This window comes from Arachis ipaensis, chromosome B7 (assembly GCF_059453495.1).
Source record: "Arachis ipaensis isolate K30076 ecotype BB chromosome B7, ASM5945349v1, whole genome shotgun sequence".
Lineage (NCBI taxonomy): Eukaryota > Viridiplantae > Streptophyta > Magnoliopsida > Fabales > Fabaceae > Arachis > Arachis ipaensis.
Window position 1 is genome coordinate 7511788 of NC_142442.1, and position 6874 is coordinate 7518661.

Below are 6874 nucleotides of genomic sequence, written 5' to 3' on the forward strand. Positions count from 1 at the left end.
ACATCAGCTATGTTATTAATTGAAGAAATTTAATTTTAATAATAAATAGATTTTATTTTCATGTGTTGAATACTTGAATGTAAATAAAGTACTACAATGTGTCAAATTTTCAAATTCACTACTCGAAAAAACTGTTAAATGCATGAATTTTATTAGTTAAACACTTTATAATTATGTTAATATATTAGAATTAAACTCAACTAATTATAATTAAATAATAGAAATGTCTGTTTTGTCAATTTTAGCTATAATTTCCCTTGTAAAATGGGTTACCTAATAATATATGGATTTATTTGGGTGAATTTCTAAAAAATATTTATTTATTTTTTTATAAAATATTTTTAAAAAAATAAAAATAATTTTATATTTAAATATTTTATATAATTTTTTTTATTTATTAATTAAATTTGTGTACAATAATATAAAAATATTTATTTATTTATTATATGAAAAATATTTTTTTAAATAAAAAATATTTTTTAAAAAATATACATTATAGCTTTTTAATACTTCATTTTTATTGTTAAAAATTTGGTAAATATGTTAAAAAAAAAAAAATCAATAACTTAATGGCACCAAACGAGCTTCGTATATATATGCCACTTATTTCACGGGAGGTTTCTGGGTTAGAAATCCGAAATTTTGGTTGATGTAAGTTTCGAATCCACTCCCATCTGATTGATGGAAGAATCATCCAACAATGTATGTAGTAATTCATTCATAATTTTGGTTAGATTTAAAATCAAATAAGAAATTACCACCGTACGTGTTTTCTGGCTGAAAACGTGATTCATATGAAAAAGCATTCGTAGGATATATAGAGGTAGTGGTAACTGGGGAGATAGATGTTTCACACACAAACCAATTAAGTCTTTGTGCGTTTGCTAATCACTTCTTTATTTTTTTGCAAAGTCTTATGAATTGCACCAACTTTTACTGTGCAAGTGTGCAACGTTGTATCTGAAAATAAGGTGCTCCACTTTGATATTGGGTCGGTAAATCAAGGTTTTACTTTTACATCATCATCACTTAATTTGTTTTTCAATGGTTAAAAAAAAGGGGAAAAAAGAAAAGAAAGTGAGATCAGAGAAGTATCTATATAGTTTTATAGTTTGGTCTAAGGACGTTTCTACGGTGGGGAAAGTATATTCAAGACCTTGGTGGATCAGGTAATGAATTCAATTTTTGAAAAAGATTGGGGCCGGTTCACAAATAATCAAAAGTAGTGGTTGGGGATAGAATTAAGAAACAACCAAAAGGAGGGGGAGGAGACGAGAATCCGTTATTAACCTAAAGCCCCAAACTCCATTAATAGGTAGGTGAAAGCTGTGTTGGAGTCAGTGTGAAGGTTCGTTTGGTCGACCTGCACGGAGACGGCGGTGCACGGCGGAGGAGAACGCGGTATTGAACGGCGCGGAAGCACAGATCGAGATCTGGCTGTCTCGAGGTTCACAATAAGGGAAGAAAATGGACCACAGAGGGCAACGAGATTCACAGGTACGCTTTGTCAATGTCAATGAGGTCTTTACCGTCCGATAATGCCGCGGGGGGGAGGGGGGGTTTGCACCGAAATTGATTTCAATTGTGGGGCTCGTGAGTCACCGGTTTCCCCAACAGTTTTAACCGTTTGATTGTTGGAGGTTGCCGTTTATTATGGCACATAGCCGAATTTGATTTGTTAGTTTTTAATTTGTGTACCGAAAATCGGGGTTGGTCCTTATGGTTGAATGAGTTTTAGTTGGGTTATTTTAGGATGCCTGGGATTATAGCTACGTGTTCATAGTTACGGTTGATAACGCCGATGTTCTGCTTGCTCACTGCGTTTGTTTGAACTGTGACAGCCGAATGGATTTGTGGAGCCTAGCTACGAGTTTTCATCTAATTTTGACCGAGTCCATGCGTCGCAGGTGTGTTTGTTGCTCCTGTTATGAGTTTTTGTTGACCGGTTTATGTTGATGTGGCCCACCGCCTGTTGTAACACATGCCGCATGTTGTTCGTTGCAGGATGGTGACGATGGAATGAGCGGCGAAACCGTGCCGGTAGAGGACGCAGAAGCGATGGACTCGTCCGCCGCAGATGCAGACATAGATGCAGAAGCAGGAGTGAGGATTGTTGAAGGGATAGGATCCTTTGGCGTGATTGAATTTTCTTCCCTCACAGCCAAGGACGTCCTTACAACGGAGTTCACAAGCCTACAGGAAGCTTATGACTACTACAACGAATTCGGTCGCATCAAGGGATTCTCGGTCAGGAGGTCCAAAGTGGGTCGCAGAACAAAGCAGGGGGCGGAGGGCGAAATAATTTGGCAGATATTCGTGTGCTCGAGGGAAGGGGAGCGAGACGGGAAACACATGCAGCGGAAAGACAGGAATAAGGATCCTCGACCGATCACGCGGTGCGGGTGTGAAGCCCGAATTAAGGTCCACGCTGATGATGCCAGCGGGCGATGGTTTGTTGAATAATTCTGCGACAACCACAATCATCCCATGCTAGATGCAAGGTTTAGGGGTCTGTCGCAGTCACACAGAGCAGTCAAGGAAGGGGATTTGCACCAAATCAATTCCATGAGAAAATCTGGGTTGTGGGTGCCTACGATTTTCCTCGCGTTTGCCAATCAATCAGGAGGATTCGAGACTGTCGGGTTCGAGATAAAGGACATATATAATGCGATAGAGAAGAAAAGGCGGGCATGCGCGACAGATGCGGAGTTCACGTTGAAGTTCTTGGGAACTTTAAGGACGACTGATTCCGGGATATTCTGGAGGTACTCGCTGGATGTTGACAAGAGGCTGGAAAATCTCTTCTGGTGCGATGGTACAAGTCGTTATGACTACAGCGTGTTCGGGGATGTCCTGGGTTTTGATGCAACTTACGGTCGTAACAAATACAAGTGCCCTTTGGTAATATTCTCAAGGGTGGACCATCATATGAGGACGGTGGTGTTCGGCTGCGCCATATTGAGCAACGAGAGCGAAGCAAGCTATGTGTGGTTGCTGCGGTCATTCCTTGAGGCAATGAAGGGAAAACAGCCAAAGTCTGTCATCACGGACGGTGACCTCGCCATGAAGAGTGCGGTTAGCACAGTTTTTCCCGGTGCACATCACAGGTTGTGTAGCTGGCATTTGTTAAGGAACGCCACTGCTAGAGTTGGACGGCCGGGTTTTCTCAGGAAATTCCGTCTGTGCCTCATGGGAGATCTAGAGGTTGACGAATTTGAGACAATATGGACGGATAACGTGGCGGACCACGGGTTGGAGGATCATCCGTAGATAGTGGAGATGTATGCCAAGAAGCATTCCTGGTCCAATGCCCATATCCGATGGAAATTCTTTGCAGGTCTGAAGACGACATCCAGGTGCGAGGCTTTGAATATGCAGCTTGGAAAATTTATACACAACGGGTACAATCTGAGGGAGTTTGTGGAGCACTTCCAACACTATTTGGAGTTCATGAGGAGGAGAGAACTAGTGGCAGACTACAAGTCTGCGTATGGCGAGCCTATTGTGAAGACGAAACTCGAGGCCATTGAGCAATTCGCTGCAACGGTTTATACAAGAGAGGTTTTCGAACTGTTTCGGGAGGTGCTGATGCTAGCCAGCAACGTTAGAGTTGTGTCCACCAAGAGGACGAGCGCTTGTGTTTTGTTCGAGGTTGCAATGTACTGCAAGCAGAGATCATGGGCCGTGTCTTGGGCCGAGAAAGACGACGAATTCAGCTGTTCTTGTCAGCGGATGGAGTCCTTTGGGCTTCCTTGTGTCCACATGGTTGGGGTTCTGGTTTATCTGAACATGACAGCTATCCCCAAAGGCCTAATACTTGACCGGTGGACAAAGAGGGCAAAGCAGCCGCGTGCACCCTGCGACGGAACTCGTGTTGGGGAGATCCCAGACGCGGCATACATGAGCATGCACGCGGCGATTTCTCCATTACATTACGCTGACTATTACTGCTTTACTTTAGTGGATTTCTCCATTATTAGTTATCTGCATTCACTATGCTGTAATTAAAACGGCTTAATAAGGACCACCAAATATTTCTCACACACCAACTCCCACGTTAAGGTAAATCTTCAAATCTCTTGCGATAGATTAGCACAACATTTGCATCTGCATCAAGGTTTTACAGGTAGATGTCGATGATGTAGAAGTGCTACTTTTTTTTTGGGTACTTTGTACAAGTACTACTTGACCAGTTCTGCAGGAGGAGTTGGGGTAGCATTATTAAAGTAACGGCATAGAATGTGGCTATTTTTTTTCTCGGCACGAGTCCGGGCCTATTTTGACATCGAACCCAAAACCAACAACTTCCCTATCACCCAATTCGTATCCACCTATCGACCAAACAAAAAAAAAGGGTTCCCTCCTACACGCCGGCCAGGAATCTTTGTTTCCACCTCCATTGCCACTGTCCATTACCGACGACCATTACAAACTTCTTCTTGCCATCACCGTTTCGCGAGATAGCATCTTCATAATGTTGCTATGTCTTGCGAGTGGCCGTGTTCTGTTTCCTATCTCCCATACCAGACCCATTTCCTTCTCCATTCAGGATTTCCATCCAAGATTTGCAACGCTAACTAGTTGCCCTCGTCGGCCACTGTTGAAGACCATCAGGCACCTCCTCCATTCAATCTCCCAATATCGAACTCTCCTCCAGTCAGCCAGGTATATGGAGCTCTCCCTTAGTCGCTGCCGTTGGGATTGCAGACTCACCAAACCTCGTCTCCATTTCATCAAACCTTCTCGTCGGCATCGTTTCTTTCGCTGGGCATATGCGGTTCTCCGTCACTCGCCGTCATTGCGATAGAGACCCTTCCAAACTTTTCCCCATTCGATTGCCGGACTCAGGGTGGTGACCGTCCGAAGAATTTTGAGATGTGGGTTTTGTATTACATAGTTTTTTTGGTGGAACGATGGTGGCCCACACACCTCCTAAAACCCATGGTGAAAAAAAAAAACTAACCCATTTCCAACAAAAAAAAATAAATAAACCGGAGATTATAACTCAAACCGAAAAAACCATAGTGTACCGGTTCACAAATAAACTAAGTTTTGGGCCAAATATATAATTTTCAACAAATGCTGTACGGATCTCATCCTAACCATCCAAACGGAATCTTTCCACTTGGTCCATCATGGTCCTGATTATACTTTCTCCACCAAAGACAAAGCCTTGGTCTAAAACTATATGATTACGTTTGAAAATGTTAAAAATGATAGATGGGAATGACTCATAATTAAATTGAAAGGAAAAAAGAAAAAGTTCGAAATGGAATGGTATAGAATTATTTCGTATATGGATATGTAAAATATTTAATAAAGAAACAAGAAAATTATATAACAGGCTAAACTATTCAACCCCATATATACCTGGTATATATGCTAACCTTTCAAACCCATATTATTATGTGATACATTTAGTATAATATATTAGTAAACTATTGATTATCACATACTAATTTTCAGTTAAGACCTAAAATGACTTTAAATATAAATTAGTTTTCAAAGATTTTAGAGATCAAAACAAATGATATGCTATACGCTGTTTTAATTTAATGCTAAATTGAACCTTCACAGTCCTTATGAATGTGACCCTTGATGCTTGAAAAGTTGCTCATTTTCTTGACCTTCGAATTCATGTTGGCAATGATAATAATTTACCTCAACTTAAAAAGTTCATTGACTTATTGCCAACTGCCTTATTTAAAACAAATAAATAAAAGGATCTAACTTTTTTTTTATATATTTTTATATTTTTTATAGTTGTTTACGATATTTTTTAGTCTGCTTGACTAAAGACTAATTTGTTATGAATCTGAACCTATTTAAAGATATGTTACTGTCTAATAAATTACTAAATACACATAAAGAAATTTGAACCACTCCACACTTGTTCAAGCAGACGAGTGAATTGATCAGTACACAAACTCAAATTGATTTTCTATTTTCATACTTTAATTTTAGTCATCTCGTACATGCATGGGCCTCAATGTCGGCTTCTTCACTATTTTAGGACTCTATTTCAACTGTTGACCAAAAGCAACTAAGAAAGAAACTATAAAAAGTCATTGATGATAACCGGTAGCTAAGTGGTACAGCCAAGGATTACAACTGAATGTGAATGCTTATTATTCTTTTTATTTTCTCTATATTTTTATCTATGCACAAATAATACTCTAACTAAATTCATAAATTAAAAGATAATAATAATTATTTAGTACTATGTTTTTCAAAGACATACTTTGCAGTTTAGAACATGGCGTGGATGGTGTTTTGTTTATGATGATGAGCATTTTGGCAATGAGATGCTATATCCAAAGTGAGATGGCTTTCCTGAGGAAGAAATGTTAAAAGTGATAATCTTTGTGGGATTAGATAGAATGAATGCAAGAGATTTTAGAAATATGAATGAAGTGCATTGAATAAAAACAATAAAATATTTCCTAAAAAGGATAGATCTTTGACTAGCTACAGCCTCATCTTGATAGTATATTTGGTTAAACTTTATGATTATATATAGTTTCATTTGTCTGATTTTGACCAATAAATATGTTCCAACATTATTCTTTTAGTTAAGTATTTGATTTTCACAGAAATAATATTCGACAGGAATAGAACAAGAGATCTAGAGTTAGTTATTAGTAACATCATTGACAAGCAATCTATAGTAGAATCAATTATTCGTTTGTTAGGCTATATTTGTTGTTTAATGTTGATATGGTTTAATATATTACATTATTGTTGTGTTGTTCATCATCTGCTGAGATATGTGACGCCCGCTTAAATTTAATATGAACCCAGTATAAAATTGATCGACTCGAATGGTTAAAAAAATTATTGGGTCTAAAATCGAAAAAGAATTTAAAAAATGAAT

At 38.8% G+C, this 6874-nt stretch overlaps 1 pseudogene; it reads left to right on the forward strand.

Annotated features, from left to right (window-relative positions):
- Nucleotides 1-1538: 1538 nt before the first annotated feature.
- LOC148550259 (protein FAR1-RELATED SEQUENCE 5-like) lies at nt 1539-4008 on the forward strand (annotated as a pseudogene).
- The last annotated feature ends 2866 nt before the right edge of the window (nt 4009-6874 follow it).